The sequence below is a fragment of the Magallana gigas genome, chromosome 7, assembly GCF_963853765.1.
Source record: "Magallana gigas chromosome 7, xbMagGiga1.1, whole genome shotgun sequence".
In the NCBI taxonomy this organism is placed as follows: Eukaryota; Metazoa; Mollusca; class Bivalvia; order Ostreida; family Ostreidae; genus Magallana; species Magallana gigas.
Genome location: NC_088859.1, coordinates 45,407,712 through 45,427,588, shown reverse-complemented (window position 1 = coordinate 45,427,588; position 19,877 = coordinate 45,407,712). Strand labels below are relative to the sequence as shown.

Genomic DNA, 19,877 nt, shown 5'->3' with positions numbered 1-19,877 from the left:
CATATGGGAATGAGTTATCCTGTCCAAAAGATTATTGACATATGTTTGTTTTTGTCATGTATGGTTTTTTTTTTCATTTGATAGATGTATCATCCAATATTGAATATCTTTAAAACAAAATATTAAGAACATTTCGCTACTTTTATCAAATGATGTTTGTTGCCTTAAAAAAAGATGAAGCAATTCTTGATTAGTTGATTCAGATGGAATTTAAAGATATTGGGGAGAAATACTAAACTCGCTACTTTAATTGCAAAATTTAATACAAACTGTGTCTATTTTGACTCAGACTTGTGTGAATTGTGAACAAAGTTACACTTTCAAATGGGCATCACTTTTACGCTCGTTCAACTGAACACCATTCATTTGCAGTGTAATAAAAACACTTCTGACTTTAATAATAATAAATATTTAATTGTTCAAATTAGACTGGGTATCGTGTGTCGACTTAGCATACTCAATGCATGTGAATATAATGCAAAGTTCCCAATTAACTTTGGGAAAATGACAAAATAAATTTACACTTCCAAATGAGCACCTCTTTTACACACGATCAACTGATCACTTCACACACAGTCCTCAGGTACACGCTCACAACTGAACACCTCAACATCATCAATGAAATCATTGAAATTGCATGACACAAATTATATAGCTAAATAATCCACTGCTTTAAGCTCCACACAAACTCATAAGATGCCCGAAAATATTCGTTTTATATATATGCAAACAAATGTAACCATGTTAACAGATAAATATCGCTGCCTCATTACATATATTACATATGAGAATGCGTCAATATTCTCTCCAATAAATCATTGACAATTTTGTTTTTTGCCACACTTGCTTTTCATTTGATAGATGTATCATCCAATATTGAATATCTTTAAAACAAAATAATAAGAACATTTCGCTACTTGCTACTTTTATCAAATGATGTTTGTTGCCTTAAAAAATTTGAAGTAATTATTGATTAGATGATTTACATGGAGTTTGAAGATATTGGGGAGCAAAACTAAGCTCGCTACTTTCATTGAACGAATTAGCGTTCCAAAATTTTTCCCTACCATTATAATATTTCATTTTAAATATCGATGATATTTTATTTAACAAATGTATCAATCAAATATGAAACGATAGATGCTCAGTTTTGAACCAAATATCGAAATATCGAAGGCCGTTCCGTAAATAAACATTTAATGAGCTTGTACTTGCCCATTTGAGCTGTAAGCAGTAGTGAACAAACTTTAAACTTACAGTGAGCACTATGTTTAAACGCTTAACTGAATTTAATGAGCGGTTGGTAAACGGTAACGAAGGCAGACCGTGAACTAAGCGCAAACGCACGGCAAAGTAATCCTTTATTTCACACAGAATGCAAGATAAGCGAATTGTTCAAAATAATTCGGGAATTATTCTAAGACTGCAATAAAACAAGAAAAGAGATAAAACATTGAGTTGTTTTTTTTTGTTTTATTTACGGAATTAAACAAGAATATGGGTTTGGGATTTTAATGAAAAAAAAATCGGCCATATCCAGGTTTATCCAATCGATTGCTCATTTTAGACTGTGAGTCGTTTTCAGATTTTCTCACGTTATAAAAAGCATATCTAAGGCATATGAATATAATGCAAATACAAAATGTTTCTATTTTGACTTTGACTTGGGTAAATTATCAAAAAAGCACCACGTTTACACACATTCAACCAAACATCGTTTAAATGCATGCAATCTAATTTAAAAGCCTTTGATTTAAGTTATAATCTGGATTATCTATTTCATTGTCTATACCAGACTGTGAATTGTTTACCGGTACATGCAAAATCTAAATATTCCAAGTTGATTTGGGTTAATTATGAGACAAATTACCACTTCCAAATGAGCACCTCTTTTACACACGTTCAACTGAACACTAATAACCCACAATTCCAGTAAAAGACATATTTTGAAATATCTCACGCTAAATATCGATTAAACAATTGTTTGAATCCACTTTGTGTTAAGAACCAAAGAGCGATGCATCTACCACAGTGGCGTCGTAAGCAAATTGAAAGGAGGATAGACCTATAAAAAAAATCTTGACAAGCAAAACAAATGGTCTTTGGTTCTGGTTAGGTATAACTTTGCAAAAAAATGATTGGGGGGGGGGGGGGGTTAAGCCCTCTCCCCAGCCCCTCCCTCGGTGTACTGACGCTTATGTACTGTATACATCCCGTGAAATGTTCCACGTTCCAACTTGCGCTGTGAGCGAACGGTGAGTATCGATGAGCGAATGCAGAGCGAACGGTGACCGATTACTGAACAGAATATGAAAAGCGGTGATAATGAATGGCGATTGAATGCAGACTCTGAACTGAGCGCATGCGCGGATCCAGAACATTTTACAAGGGGGGGGGGGGGGGGGGTTCGAATTGAAAGTTGGGAGCTACACTACTCATCAAGCCAAAAAAAAAAACTAAATCCCAAAATCATGAATCTCCTAATCCGTGGGAGGGGTGGGGACGTAGTATACCTATAAAATTTCATACCTCAAAAAAAAAAAATTCCCATAACCATGAAATTCCTAATCCGGGGGGGGGGGGGGGGGGGGGTGCCGACTACACCTTTAACTGCAATTCTCAATATCTCTCTTAATATTTCCGCTTCCGATGCCTTTCCAAAACATATATGTGTTTTCCGGGGGGGGGGGGTCCAAGGCATATTTGCGATAATTCTAAATTTAATAACTTTTCTTTTTCCCGGGTGGGGGGGGGGGGGTCCGGACCCCTCCCCCCGGCCCCCCTTTAGATCCGTGCATGGAGCGCAATCGCAGGTGCAAAGTGAACCGTGAACGCATATTGAATTGAAGATGACAGGTTTGTTCTGACTATTTCGGAATCGGAAGTTATCCCCATCTTGTATTTTGACAATAATACATGTTAAAGCTTTTGGGGTTGTCTTCATTCATTTACAGATTTTAGCAAAAATATGGGCTTTAGATTTAATGAATAAAATTTCGGTCATACTATTGCCAGGTACATGAACATCCATCTGACTGCGCAAATTTCGAAAATAAAGTTACACTTTCAAATGAGCCTTCTTTTACACACGTTCAATTAAACACCATTAACACAATCATCAATTCAATTTCTCAAACCCACACACAACTTAAAACTTCAATAACAAATATTTTAACGATCTCTGAAATTTATGAACAACTCAAAGATTTGATAATTTTCCACACCGTTAAAGACCTCTTGAAACATTGTTGGAATACGGTGAAGGGCGAACTGAGCGCAAACTTAAATGCGAATTTTTGAAAGAATTTTCAGTTCGTTGATATTCTTGTTTTACAGTATCTTATTCACTGTAGGTAATGTGTTCGCCTTATTTCCATACCTTCTTAAGATATCAAACCTTTTTATATTGATTAAGAAACGTGCTATCATTATTAGAATAAATACCATAGCATCGGGGAAATTAGCCGCAATTATAGGCATAAAAATTAAAACAGAGTTAATAAAATTACACGCTTTCCTGGTCTTAATAATTTTCCTTATTGTAATTCTTAATTATGCAAAATACATGTATTGACTGACTTGACTTACTGACTTATTCCTGTTCGCTCCTTGGGGAGCATAGGGCCGCAGATGTAATACATGTATTGGTCAGGGTCAATTTCCGCCAGTGCAATTATCGCTTTTTATGTCCAATGCAAGTTTCATAGGTTAGAATAAACAATGAAGTATATGTAAATATATTAGAAACAATTTTATGTAACATGTAATAACGAAGAAAATTCCCAATTTTTGATAGTCTAGTTCTATGTACCTTAGCTGCAGGACTGTAGCTCCCAGTCTGAAAAAATTCGGATGGACGACCTGGTCGTCCATCCGAATTTTTTCAGACCGGGAGCTACAGTCCTGCAGCTATGTGTACCTGTGTTCACAGGCGTGGTTGACAGTCGGTACCTTTACAAAAGCATGGGGGAATGACTTGTACGGGCTACCAGCTTTTGTATTCAATCCACGACGATGTTATTTTTGTAGTACATTGACGACATTTTACTTATTAGAATATACATGTATTTTAACACCAGGTGTATGTGAGCGCGATTAAAGCAAACAGCACAAAATGCGGAAGTTGAACGCGCTTGAGCGCACGGCAAATAATTCGCACGATGAGCGAATTGTGAGCTAAATCAAACATATGAGAATAATTGCGTTTTACGGATTGTAATTCAAACGGAGTTGATTAATTACATTGATACATTTATTAATTGATTTCTTCGATATTTTCCGTATGTATTAAGCACAAGTGTTATAAGGATTAAGCAGAATTTGTAAAGCATTGAACAACAAAGTTTATAAGAAATAACACAAAATAAATTAGATTTGCTTCAATTTTCCAGTGGCGTCGGAAACAAATTGGAAGGGGGGCTAGACTTTTCATCAGAAGCAAAAATATTTTAACACGTTAAAGTTAAATTTAAAAGTGTCCCCAAATCATTAAATTTCTAATCCGTGTGTGGGGGTGGGGTGGGGGGGGGGGTTGTACAACAATAACAGCCATTTTCAATATCACTCTTAATTTCCTTATTTTCACCTCTATTCCTTACATGCTACCAAAACTGTGGAGGAGGCGAGCAGATTTGTGATACTTTAGCCCATCCCTGATGCTACGTGCCTGATAGTTATGTCAAACTTGGCAAAAAAAGTGGAGGTGTGCTCCCCTCGGTTCCGACGCTTATGCCTTCCTATGAGCTAGACAGTTAGATATGTTACAAAGGAAATGTTATTGTTATAGTAAACATTTTCTCCTTTTAAATGAAAAGAAAGTTATGGGAAACTTAACACACAGTGTAATAAGAACTTGATACATGTATATCATGTATATCATGATCATCGATATCTTGTTCTAATGAAATATCATGAAGCATCGTTATTTTTTTCCAATTAAATGTGATACTCAGCCTTTAAAAAACATCGTAAGAGTAAAACCCGTTAAATCCTGTTGTTGTTGTTTTCAATTTGACTTCAACGGCTACATAAACACTCAACATATGCTAGTCTTTTACACACGTTCAACTGAACATCTATACATTCTCTCAACCACACACTTTAATTTGCATAAGCAAAATAAAAAGCTGATGCGATCCCCACTCGTAAAATAACTTTTGAAGGCTAGATTAACACGTCGAAAGAAAATCGCAAAGATGCATACGCATTCCAAATTTGGTCAGATAAGTTATACAGAGGAATTAAATCCGTCTTTTGATGAAATCATACCAGTGTTAATGCGGTTGTGTTTGATGTCCTGTCTGGTCATTTGACAGAATACACCACCAGGTATACAGTGTATATACATGTACATGTATGTATGATATACCTTGAAAACCTAGAAAGCTAAAAAAAAAATTGCATTTAATCTTAACTTTTATAAAAAGATCATGTGGAAGATCATTAATACCTCTTGGAGCCGATAAACATGTAAGGGCTCATTGCTAATTAAAATTCCTAGTTCAATTCAATTTTAAAAGTAGTCCGTCCTCATTATGAAATTCCATCAAAATACAAGAGCTGAAACATATACACCTACTTAATATTTAACAGGACATATTCAGACAGGATAATGCTCCAAACAATATGCAACCTTGATACATGTACTACCGATTTGTTTCAGAGGTTGTGATATTTACCGCTATATGTAAGAGAGTAAATGTGCCCCCTTCACTGGATATGTACATGTACGTTTGAAACCTACACACAAGGAACGCAATGCTAGTGGCATATACATTGCATATATGTGTATCATTTTGAATCCAACAGTAATATCGCTTGAAATATTGAACCATCAAATCAAATATTGAATTTTGAGATTTAAAAAAATTGTCCCTTTTACATGTAGGATTAATTCCTGCTGTAGAATGTTTTTTGAACAAATTATGTTTGCGATATATCGAGAACCTTCTGATTTTTATATCCGATACAAACTATTTTTCAATGCAAAATGTTGAATCCCCTTTAATTCTTAACGAAAAGAGGCTTCGATATTAAATATTTTCACCCCCTCTATTCCGTTCTGGTTTTTTAATCTTATGGGAGAAGGGTTTCAAAATATTTTAGTTGGGATAAAAGGAAGCTTGAATTTTAGATAAATTTGCTTCGTGTCATCTCTCACATCAAATCTGTCCTATACTATAGTCCATGTAAACTCAGAGAGTTTATCGCTAATCCACTAGTATCTTTTTGCAAAACATTAGTAAATTATTTGATTAGTGCCTCCTTCTTTTTTTCAAATGCTTCCATGTAAACCTCTCAACCTTTGCTCTGTATTAGGACCACAGAGCAAACTACCTCCTATATACACATGTATAGCAATAACAAAGATAGCAAGTATCATTTACATTTATTGAATCAATTGGTACATGTATATGAATTAATATTCGATCATGAACAAAAACAATTACAGAGGAGTGGCAGTCTGTAGGGTAAGTGTAAAATGCAAACTTATTAACGTAGAATACTCATGTGCATAGGCACTGACCCCCCCCCCCCCCCCCCCCCTTCCGCTCAAGAAAATGAAATGGGATATACCGTATACATTTTTCTAGTACATAATTATGTAACGATACCCCATCTGTCAAAATATGCTGCAGTTTACAAAATGAATTAATACAACAAATTTTATGGTGCTTGAAATTATCAGCAAATGCACAAACATATACAAAATGCAATTGTATTTGTACATGAACCTGGATGAGTACAAGTAAATCAGTGCACACAGAAACCCATCTATGGTATATAATTCAAACAATATTGTTACTAGGTGATTGTATTATGGCCCCAGGAGACTACTATATATATAAGTAAAAGGAATCAAAGAAAAAAATCTCTTCATATGTCCTTCATGACAGTAACTGTAAACAAAGAGTGAAAAAAATCATCTTTATGATACAGTGTACCATACACCTGCTTTCAAGATCTAACCTAGATAAAGTAATACAGAATACCTATACACATATTATCAATTCTGATTATATCCATGTCACTACATCAGCTATATATGTATACTTGATTAAAAAAGTCACATACATGTATTTATACATGTACAATCATGCATATGCATTAAAAACAACTGAGATGAATTGAATATATCTAAAGACTGTAATTTTTCCTTTACTTATAGGATCATCAAATTTTAAACTGTCTGACTTATATTTGTTAAATAATGCTTAAATGGTATACTAGGTTCATATTTGGCTATTGTGTTGACAAAGCTATTATCAACCACGTGTGTAAATTCAATCAGAATTAATATGTCTTTCCAGTCATCAAGAAGTCTTGTAAAATTCTTCATAATGATACTTTTAGTAATTAGGTAGGAGTCCTATACATGTAGCTTGGTGCTGACCCTGGACTGTGGCAAAACTGAGACGGTGGACCACTGCTGCCTTCCCACATTGTTGCTCAGAAAACCGGTACCTAGAACATAAAAAAATTACAAAAAATCAATATTATAATTATAAATACTGACAATCAGTATTTCACAAACATAGCATTAATTTACATGCATATAATAGTTTTCTTAAAATGTTATTTTTATGTACTTATAGTGGTACATGTACATGAAAGACAGTACACTTATATTTGCTTTATTACATGTAATATATATACAAGTAAATATAAGACTATGTGTATACCAAGCTGCATACAAATCAGTACAGAACTGCCAAGTTTTAGAATAGCTAGAGGTATAGCAGCCTCTTTCATAAAAAAGCTGTACACTTGTACATGTAGTATTTACTCTACACTCGATGTAAATCAAGACTTAAGGTGGTATGGGACACTTTCATGTTGTGATGTACTATTTATATAGTTTTTTCCCAAACTGCCACCAAACAGCGTAGCGTAGTGGGCGGTTAGATGGTTAACTTTTTTAAAACATACATGTATATTTTGGTTAAATATATGGTAAAATTTGAAAATTCTAAACCGGTTAAAGTATTATGATTACATGCTTTTAATACTGACAGATGTCCAATAACACCTTATGGTGGTATGGCACACCTCCATTAATCTGGCATATTTCTGATCAAAATGAACAATAAATTAAGTAAGATTTCCCCCCCCCCCCCCCGAAATTGTAACCTAACAGCATTATAGCGCAATTAGTTAGAGCATTAACTACGAACCTGTCGATAAGTCATGAGTTCAAACCCGCTGGGGCTTTAAAACTTTAAACATTTCCAAAATTTAAAAAAATGTTTTCTGGTTAAATATTGTGAAATATTATTTATCATAAGGTTGTCATAAATTTTGTTGTGAATGAATAAAAATGCAGAGGCTATAATAGACTGCTGTGAATTGTATGATACACTTTTTGTGCATTTCTACATGTGAAATCAATAAAAATCGTGCATAATAAATATTGATAATATCACCAGTATTAACAACAGCGTTTGTGTAAAGGAAACCAGTGGTTTTATTTTTGTCACAATATATTTCACTTAATAATGTATGATTCTATTTTAAGTTGATTACTATTAAAACATTAAATCCATGAGAACTATCGAAAGGAATGCAGATCGTGACGTTTAAAAGTTAACTATGACATCATATCGTATGAGGTACAAACAAGTGACTTCAAGTAGCTCGCAGGTTTACTGCTTGTGAGAAAGCCTTCCCTGAGAACTGCTTGTGAGAAAGCCTTCCCTGAAAATTTATAAGATTTGTCTGTGTGGTTATAATGTTATAATGTTTCAAACACAGTGTCCATGATAAAATCATTGGCAACGCCATTTCAATGAAATATACATAGTAAATTGCATATCTTAAACGGAAAACACATTTCATAACTACGATTCTTTTAAACGATTTAGATGTACTTAATTGTACTCAACACAACAACAGAAGAGATACTGTTGAATCAATTCATAAAGAATAATCAATATGTGTTCGCGGCCAATTTTTCGCAAAACAACTTCAAATATTGAAAAGATTTTGCAAAACCCTATATTATCATCATAACGTAAGCCCGACGTCATCATTTTCTTACGTCTGAGAACCAAAAAATAAAAATGAGTTGATTGACAAGACTAGCTTATTTACTCATCATTAGAACATGTAAATACTCTGAGTCAATAAATGCAAAATTAATTACCATACAACTCTTGTCATAATCAGTTTGTAATCGCATACATTAATTAGCTAAAGCCAAATAAATTTTAATAGAACCTCTAGTTAGATCAGTGGTTGAAAATACAGAAGTTATAATTGTAATTAAAGAAGCGAAGCTTATGCATACGATTTACGGTAATTTATTTTCTTGTCTAAATATGATTTTAAATAGAAGAGTTCCAACGCACAATCATACCTTATTAAACAAAATGTAACAATGTATTTCACCTGATTTTAAATGGTTAGCATGTGATAATTATAAATGTTTATATAATTAAACTACATGTAAGCTTTTTGAGATATTTCCTTTTATGTTTTTAGGGATCATTTGTCATTTAAAAAAAAAAAGTATGGGTTTGCTATGACCGATTGATGGTCAACACTTTATGTTAAATTCTATTGTGACATCAGCAAACCCGAGAGCTACCTTAAATCGGGAAGCCTTTACATACCTGCATTTGTAGTCCCCTATCTGTTTTTGTACATGTCAGTCACTCTCTCTCTCTCTCTCTCTCTCTCTCTCTCTCTCTCTCTCTCTCTCTCTCTCTCTCTCTCTCTCTCTTGGGAATTATGTTAGGAAACAGCATTTCAAATTTTGGACAATATGTGTATTTCATAGCATTGATAATTATACAACTGATGTTAAGCCGAGCTGTTCTGTGATTGGTTGAGCATTTAAGCTGATAACAATTTTTTATTTTAACAGGTTGTTTTCTTTTGTCAAATACTTATATTATACATGCAATGCTTATAGTTTGATTGCTCAAAATCATCAATTTATCATCAACCATTCAATAAATTAATCACATTATAAAAAAGATGCATGTGTTTATCAAAATCCAGCTTTGTATATTTTGCTAATACAGTTATACTTCGATATGTCGAACACTGAGATTTCAAATACAATAGTAAGTGTCGAAGTGATTTTTAGGTCCCAACCACTTTTTGAAGTATATCACCCTCGATATCATAAATACACGGATATCTCGATCTATCTAAACAGTCCCATCTAGTTTGAGATAGGAAGTTTGACTGTAATTAAATTTAATGCATTAATGTGATTAATTTTAAGAATAATTTAACAAAAAGACATGTTTATTATTTTACTCTGAAAAGCTATTTTATCTATTTATGCATATTTCCTATCTTACTTTATTATCAATCTATTTTTTTCCTCTCATTTCCAATTCAAATTGTTTTATTTTGAAAAAAAATGTTGGGGACAGGTCGTGTACAAAAGATAACCACATTTTAAATGAATTTGAAAAAAAATTACAGTTAAGATTAGTTTTGATTTTTTATAATTTTATATAAATACCAAATCTTCGACTTTCAAAATTTACAAAAGTACATGTCATAGCAAACAAAACTTGGGTTATGGGCTATAATTAATATGCACTCAAATAAGGCTAGCTGATCTGATAAAAATTAACTAGTACTTTATTAAAGTTTGGTTTTTTTTTTGGGAGGGGGGGGGGGCATAAAAAATATGAAAACTAATTTAAATGTTGCATGCTAAGTAATTCAAGTTAGGTAACGGGTTGAAAATTACTTTCAAAGTGTTTACATAAACCTGCTATACAAATTGAAATGATTTGAACCTCTCTGCTTGGAAGCTAACGAGAGAGAGAGAGAGAGAGAGAGAGAGAGAGAGAGAGAGAGAGAGAGAGAGAGAGAGAGAGAGAGAGAGAAAAGAACCAATGGACAGACATACAAACTGAGAGAGTAAGACTACATATTGCTTTACCGGTACTTATATATAATATATGTATATTAATACCGTACTCTAATCAAAACTTTGTTTTAATCTATTTCTGGAAAATGACTTACCAGCTCAAGATAGGTTTAGTCCATTGATACACAAAGTGACATATTCACTTCTGTCCAGACTCCTAATTTTTATTCTGCATTAGACCTCTTGAGAAAAATCCCATGAAAATCTCTATTCTTTGTCCAAATATGTGGGTAAGATCCATCTTTGAGCAAGTATCAAATACTGATAAATCTGTTCAAATAAATAAATGGATGCATGTCAACATTGAAACTTTTTCCCTTACCATTTAATTAAATTTTTAAAAAATTAATTAAATTAAAACAGATTTTATTGTGTAATTCCTATTTCAAACATATTTGAAACATTAACTTCAAGGTAATAGATGATTTATATGTATAAGGGATGTCCATTTTACTCGGTTGACTTAGTCGATTAATTGGAGCATTAAGTCGATCGAGCAATGGTTAAGTACTCATTGATTTATTTGAAACTGTGTGGGCTCTTTTAAAGTAAATCCACCCTCCTGTGACGTCATGCATTTTACATAAACCATGAATTCATCAAAATTCTTGCAAGTAGATTTGTAATTTCTATGTTATTATAGGTGCACATCAAAAACTCAAATCATTGTTTACTTGGAGATATTTAATAAGCGTTTTTCATCCTTATTTTCGACATAATTCAATAATGACAAAGGGAAATAACTCTTCTCTATTTTTCTCTAAGTGATATATCTAAATACTATAATTTTTCTAATGTGAACATTTTTTTCCTTTTTTTTTTTTTTGATTTAGTTTAGTTTTCTGGCATAGTAAGCATTAAAATTTAAATAGACAAACAAGTATCCATCCACTTATATTTAATTTTTAAACCAAAAAAGCGTGATTTTCAGATGATAATTTCAGCCTTTGGTTTTTATTACCTTACATCTTAAATGGTATGGATACATATATATTTTATTTATTTTTTGATGAAATTCAAGTCCAATAAGTTAAAAAAAGTTAAGTTTTTTAACTTTGAACCCATAATTTTATAGGTACGGAGTTACCTTAAAATCAAATAATGCTACTTATATAATAAGTAGCTTCCAGCTCCTGCACTATGTATCAAACCCTGACTACTATTTAGGCAAATACATGCACAAAGCACAACATAATACTATTGTTATTATTATGCAGACTGTTAAATATACTGATATGCTTTGCTATAAGTAGCTGTGACGTTTGAGTGTTGACTAGTCCCTAAAAATAATCACCGGAAAAGCAAGCGTTTGTTGTTTTTTTCTTCAAATTAATCAATTGATTTGATTGTTTATTTAATCAACAAGTTGTTGTAAAATTAAAAGTCAACAAAGGTTTATATGTTCTTTTCAAGAAATGAGAGACGTTTGACCTTACCGAGAAAACTCGAAATGTTTAGCAGACGAAATCTCATTGAATTTTTTTCTTGTACATTCATTATCAAGTGTCATTTAAAAAAACGTTTTTGTGATCCTCATGTAGAATTTCTTTGACAAATATGTTCAATCAATTTGTTCAAAAGTTTATCAGAAACTTTAACTTTAAAATTACCATCAATAATGAAGTGTTTTAAAAAGATTAATAATTTTAATTGCTTGATGTCAGTCGTATATATCTACGTTTTTTATATATAGATACCGTCCATTCATTATCAGCTAATATAGCGTAGCGGTAACGCATTGGGCTTCATACTGGAATGATTGTAGCGTTGTGATTTCGAAACCCGCTGTCGTGCTTGGAAGTTTATCATTGAAAACATTTGCCGTGCTATGGAATGCACCTAAAGTTTTATGCTATAAGGCAGCAATTGCGTTCCATACCGTGCTCTATTTCGGCTATATGCTTACGCTACATAAATCTTTTGTATATTATGCGAAAATAAATAAGTATTGAATATATAGCGACACACTGACATAAGGCATAATAATGTCACATACAGTAACACCATGTCATAAACTCAAAAGCATTATTAGTTTTAAAAACTTTTGATAATTTGCATCAGATGCATGATTTCAAATAAGTTGTAAAGTTATTGTTATGAAAATATTCATTAGCAAATTTCATAGCTTTTTATACCTTTTTCTTAATCTGATGCTTACACATAATTGAGGTCTGTCCATATCATCTTAGACAAATCAAATGTGACCTGTTTCATGTTATGTCATTGTCCCGTGCCAATCAAAGATTAATTATTAAAAAAACAAACGCCTTGAGATGACATCTTTGCAAGTCGAGGATTTAAGATCCATTCTGCTCCTCTTCACAAGGCAATGGTTTATCATAAATCCTTGACTTGCGAAGATGTGAGATTAATATATATACTGATGATTAATACATTAATACTAAAATGATTATACAATTATCTAATCCATGCGCGGATCTAGAGGGGGGGTCGGGGGGGTCCCGACCCCCCCAGGAAAATGAAAATTTATTAAATTTACATAGTAAAATTATCGCGAAAATATGCCTCGGACCCCCCCCTGGCAAACACAATTATCCTTCGGACCCCCCCTGGAAAAATTTTCTGGATCTGCGCATGTAATCCAATACATAACTGATTTGGAGTGCTATTCTACTAGTACTGACTGATTTTATTTAACTGGAAGAGGGCAGAGATTGTTATGCTACGACATACTGGTATATGTCAGTGACACTGCATGTATAGATTTATTTCTCTGATATCGGCAAATACATGTATACTGGTGTGCGACCAGTTCTCATCGAGTACCATTTCTCGCCAGTACATTGTGATGTCATATATCAACATATAAAATCATATACGAAAAATAACATCACAATGTACTGGCGAGAATTGGTTGCACGTCAGTACAGTTTTTAAACATTTCACAAGTTATTTTTGTAAAGGTAGTGAAAAGTATTATTTATTTATCAATTATATGTAAAGATGCATGAAATTATTTCCTAAATGTCTTAAAAGGTACATGTAAAATATATCATAACTTATAGGATCAGGATGAAACATACTGAGCAGTATCTGCGACAGTGCTTGTTTTAATAATAAAAAAAGATGCATCTTTCCACAGATTGGATTTTCAAGAACACCTGCATGTACATGTATAAACAAACTATTAACTGAATAAATTAAAGACTTTACATTGAATTATAGGGCCTAGCATAAATTACATGTATATTGAACATACAAAAGTAGCATCTTGTCATCATGGTCAAGATTACATAAGAATTAAATCCTTTCCACAACAAAGTGACAGCTTGTAGAGAAAATTCGAACAATTAACATAACAATAACAGCTGTAGGCAATTTTCTCAACGTGTTGTACATTTATAAACACGAACGACCACCTTATAATAGGAATCATGTACTCACCACTAAAAAAACAACTGTCCCAGACTCTCAATTTGATATATAATCTCCGAACACATGACTTCCTTCGAAAATAGGTTTTACGGTGTTTTGACCAATGGCTGATTCGCCCCGGGTCATTTTATCCTGACTATTTTGATGTATACTTACTTGTACATTATCGCGGTGGTATCAGTTTCATGATGTGATTTATTCATATACGCTCAGAATTTTGTTTTACATTTTAACCTTTTCTAAGAGTGCATGGAAGAATTGTACATGTACACAGAGGCATACTATTATGTTATTTATGTCTCTGTTCAGAGCGAATATGATATTTATTCCATAAAATTAAGCACTAGAGGAGGAAAAATAGCTTCTGTTCTCATATTTTGAAATTTTAGTGTTGTTGAGAAGTAAAGTTGAGATAAAACTTTGAATATTGTTACAAAACATTGCATTTAATGTTTATAATTTATATACATGTACAATGTATATGTGTATATCTATTTTAATTTTTTGTTCCGTTTTAAATTTTGTTTTATTTACAAAGTAAACTTGTAGTCAAACAACAAGAAAGTAAAACTTAGTATGGCATGTCCAGATGTAGTAAATTACATCGTAAATCTGGCATGTACAATGTATGTACATGTGTTAGTATATATATCTCTATGAATAAACCTACACCATCTAAAAGGGTTACAGATCAATTTGACCATGTTTACTATAACTTTGTTCTAAAGCTTCTTTAAATTTATTTTGTTTTTATATTTAACCAATACAGCTTCTGCCTTCTCCAAAAATATGATTAATGAAATGCTAAAATTTCAATTCTTATCATTATTTCTGTTTTAACAACAACAACAACAACAACAACCCCCACCCCCCCTCCAAATACCATTTAATATATGAACTACATTATTCAAAGATAAATCTGATGAATTGTTATGAATGACGTGGTAATACATGTACAAATTTGGTGTGACATGTATCCACAGCATGTATATGATTTATAATCAGCGAGACTTAGAGTCAGAGTGAGTGAATCCATTGCTTCAAAATGATTATATTAAATAACAACCTTGTCCTGTTTGTATCTGTCCATGTTTATATCATTGATTATTTTTCATATTCTATAACTGTCTGATCTTTGAACACGTTCACCAAAACTTCTTTTGACCAATAAACAAGCACATTGCATTGTAAAAAAAAAAGTTAGTAGCAAATTCACAAGGGACGAAAGCACCCGTTACCTATATCGAAAGTACTCTGTCGATTTTAATCCACTGTTTAAAAAAATAGCTACATTTCTCATTTTCTTCAAGAACTAGACATATAGTAAAGCGGTTTTCATAAAAGAAAACACAAATGCAAAATAGAATAATTATTACATTACTTCAATAGAATGGTTTTGGTGTATCGTCTGACCAGGCAAAACCACCGTACACTTACACTTTATATTGTATTGAAGTATAGTTTTACGAGAATAATCCTGTAATTCATTGTTAAAACATACCTAGCATTTATCTTCCTAATTTACTTTTTTCTCCTTACTTTCAGACCGTAGAAAGTTTCCATTGGAAACGGAAGACGTTAATCATATGAATATAAACAAATGAGTCTAGATCTAGTGTTACATTTATATATTTTTTGTTGTCTTTTGCCTTGGGCTTATATAATCCACATTTTTTTCAATGCTTATATATCTAAATGTAGACAATTTTAAACATCGTCTAAGTAAACAAACACGATATAATGAAAACACATTATCAATATTAGAATATAAGTCGTTGTTTTAACCAAGTGGGAATAAATGATGTAGATTTTAGTACAAAAATTATCTATTATAAATGTTTTACAATGTAAATATTTTGTTAATAGATAGAATCTATCCAGCTCGTAGTTTAGAAAAGGAAATGCATTCGTGATTTGTTGTTAAAAAACAATTTTAGAAGCGATACACGTGTATCATTAATTGATTTCTTTAAGCCATCATTCGAAACTAAATCATAGAATTCAAAAACTTACCTTTAAACATCACTGTGACATCAAATATCCAAGGAACAGGTCACTTGTAGGTCACAACATATTTCACTTCCGCCATTATAAACAACTTTCGATATGACATTTGCGCGCATGCGCAGATTTTTCTGTGTAAAGGGGGAAAATGGAGCATAAAATTTCACACACACTGTGTGAAAAAAATTAGGAAATTGGTGTCAAAGAAACACTCATACTTTTTTTATTTTTTCTGGTGGAATTTAGTGAGAGGAACACGAAAATGACGTTATTTCAACTGAACACCTGAGTTCGGGTGTCCATTTGATTTTCAGGTGATAAGTTGATTGGTGTGTAAACTTGGTATTCGGCCAACTTCACAGGGCTTACAAACACACACACACACACACACACACACACACACACACACACACACACACACACACACACACACACACACACACACACACACACACACACACACACACATATATATATATATATATATATATATATATATATATATATATATATATATATATATATATACTGGTATATATAACAAGACTCGAGTTTTGTGAACAAAACAGCAATTTTAAACTCAGTACATGTATCTTGCTTGTAACTCAATAACTGACTTTCAAATTTTCACAAACATTACGAATACCCATAATAGAAGAAACAAAGTTAAAATTTTGAGCTTAAATAGTGTCTTAGTCCTTTTAAAAACTGTTCATATGTAAAGCATGCCCTTGCATATCGAAATAACCGAGAGACAAAAACTCCATATGTAGGCGATGAAGGTAACATTGCTACATAGGTAAGGATCGAGAGAGTTTACGGTAGAAAAATTCAAGCCATTACGTTTATCATAAAGATTTGTTGTTAGTTACCACCAAAGTCCTTTTCCAGTAAAATATCTAAATATGAAACATATGACGCAGACACCACGTTCACTTGGATATATCGAGTCAACGTGAGCATGAAAGTAACAATTGTTGAGTTGAAGGCTACAGTGAGTGATTTTTTTTTTACATTCAGGTTTTTTAAAATCATTCTGCTTCATAATAATGCAAAAATATGTCTACTTTCAATGGGTTGCAATTGGTACCCATGAAAATTCCAACAGAGTGTTGGAAGTCCTGATTTCAAAAAACTACATAGATGTTGAAACTCAAGCATTCTTTTAATTTTCATTTCAAAGTACTTGTGTGCACAATTTGAATGTTTTTAACGAAATAGTTTTACAAATGACGAATGACAAGGTGGGTATTTTATGTGATTCATTTTTATTGAAAAAGCAGCTATCAATGATGTCAAAAAGCATGGAATTTAATTTATCGTGGGGTATGGTTGCATAAAGTGTAGAAAGGTCGTACGTTTTGATGCTATTGATGTTAATAAAAATTTGGATTTCAAATTTTCTAACAGTTCCTTGAAATTCGCAAGTAACCACATTTGATTTACATTGTTTCTAAAATATACTGTTGCACAATACTCTTGAAATGTCTTCATTGCTTCTGTTAACATTTGGTAAGGAGTAAAGAAAAAGGCCTCTTAGAACATTTACTGGAACCCGATATATATCTTTGATTGTAAGGATTCTTACAATGTTTAGGTATTCAATATAGGTAAAATAATTCAAATTGATTTTGGTTGTTAAGAATATTGAAAATATTTAAAACCGACATGATTTTAAAGAATTTTCTCCTTGGAAACAAACATGAAGCTATGAGTATAAGTTGGATTGCCACTTGCAGAATTAATTCCAAGTTCTTCTAATATACAATTTATATAATAAGCCTTACAAACAAGGACAACCTTGGTCATGCATATCGTATCGTGGAATTGACGAGTTAAATTATACTTAATTTTAACTAGGTTTTGCATATCAGTCACAACAGTTTAAAAAAAAAATAATATTAAGTACTAAGTAATAGAGAATACTTCGTGGCCTGCTATACCATATTTTATCAACAACTTCGTAATCTGTGTCTATATGTGTATAAACAATAAATTTAACAATCAAATGATAAACAAAGGAGAGGATATATATATTTTTTTTAATAAAAAAAATTCACAGTTTAAAGCAAGTATACCTTCTCAAATCAAAAGGACATAGCGCATCACGGTAGTTAGCTGAGATAGATAACTGTATGACAGTAGTTATGAATGAATCAGTGAAAATTGATGCTCTAATCAATTATCGTTCTTAATCGGTGCAGACCTTTTATTTCCTCCATAGGTGATTCATTCAACAGCGCTCAACGTAGACGCAAGTCTAAAACATTTATAATCTTCTTGGAGATACTGAATAACAAAGAAAACAACCAGAACACACCAAAAATTGATTTTAAATTATTTTTTTATTTATTTTCTAAAATGATTTTACAGAAAATCCTCTTTTCAGTAAAGAATTACGTTTGATTTTGACAATCTTTTGAGTAGCATCTTTAATGCGCTGAACCACATCTATATCTTGTAAAGACTTAATATCAAGTTCTTTGCAAACAGCCTTATAAACGTCCGAAATATTGGTGTCACATTTTGCGGATGTTGTAAGATAGGTACAGTCCCAGTCTATTGATACAATGGCATCAAGAACCTTGTTTTCAACATTGTCTTCTTTGATGATCAGGTCAGAATTGTTACCGATGACAATGATAGGAACAGATTCTCCACTTCTCTCATCCAAAATGAGTTGCCTCAATGTTTCCACCTCTCGAAATGTCCGCTTCGCGTCGCTCAGGTCAAAAACCAAAACAAAAGCATGGCAAGATCTGACAGCTTTTCTCAACATGTCCGGAAACTCGAGGTTACCCGCCGTATCCAGAATCTCCAGTTTAGTGAATTTCCTTTCAGAGGTTTGGATGTCGTATCGGAACAATGTTTCGATTGTAGGACTGTATTTGTCAGGATATCCTCTCTTTAATAAACGGGTAATTAAGCATGTTTTCCCGACTTTCTTTGCTCCCAAAACACCAATGCGAAGAATCCTTTCAACATTGACTGATTTTCTTTCGTACACCATGGCTTAGAATGTGTCTGGTTGACTGACAATGAGGTATAAAACTCTGTGATATAGAATTATATTTGTCTTATATACTTTGAAACTCCACCTCTATACCCCTATTGGTTGGAAACCAATTAACAACTATGATAACTATCAAGCAATAAGCATGCTTATTTTCATGTGTACTCTATTTTCTGTTTTAGGCATTTTAAAATATGTAGGTGTATATGTATTAAGTCATCAGTAGTAAAACTTGAATGCCGAAAGTAAAATGATAATCAAAAGGACGATTATGTATCAATCTGAGGCAATTCCTCTTATTAAAATGTCATAATTAAAATTTTCCTATTTCAACATTTTCTTGTATTTGCTCGAATCTAGCTGATATGTTTACTTTTATGATTTATTCGTCAGGGTTGTTTATTATATGTCAAAACTAAACTTTGAATATTCATTCTTCAAATATACCGTGTTCGGGTTAAGCTCTAATGATAATAATTGATAAACTGTTTGATAAAGCAATGTAAACTAAGAAATCATCCAACAATGATTAAAACATTAATGATACCTAAGAACAACAATTTCACATTA

General features: G+C 32.4%; 1 long non-coding RNA gene across 4 annotated transcripts; it reads right to left on the bottom strand.

Annotated features, from left to right (window-relative positions):
- Positions 1-6,376: 6,376 nt before the first annotated feature.
- On the bottom strand, positions 6,377-16,412 carry LOC136270144 (uncharacterized). Of its 4 annotated transcripts, none has more exons than XR_010707871.1 (3): positions 16,304-16,412; positions 10,990-11,164; positions 6,377-7,464 (listed from the first exon to the last, which is right to left on the bottom strand). It is a non-coding gene; the product is annotated as an uncharacterized lncRNA (long non-coding RNA). The 4 variants fall into 4 exon arrangements; XR_010707870.1 differs by lacking the exon at positions 16,304-16,412 and adding an exon at positions 14,300-14,681; XR_010707872.1 differs by lacking the exon at positions 16,304-16,412 and adding an exon at positions 13,030-13,263.
- Positions 16,413-19,877: the final 3,465 nt, after the last annotated feature.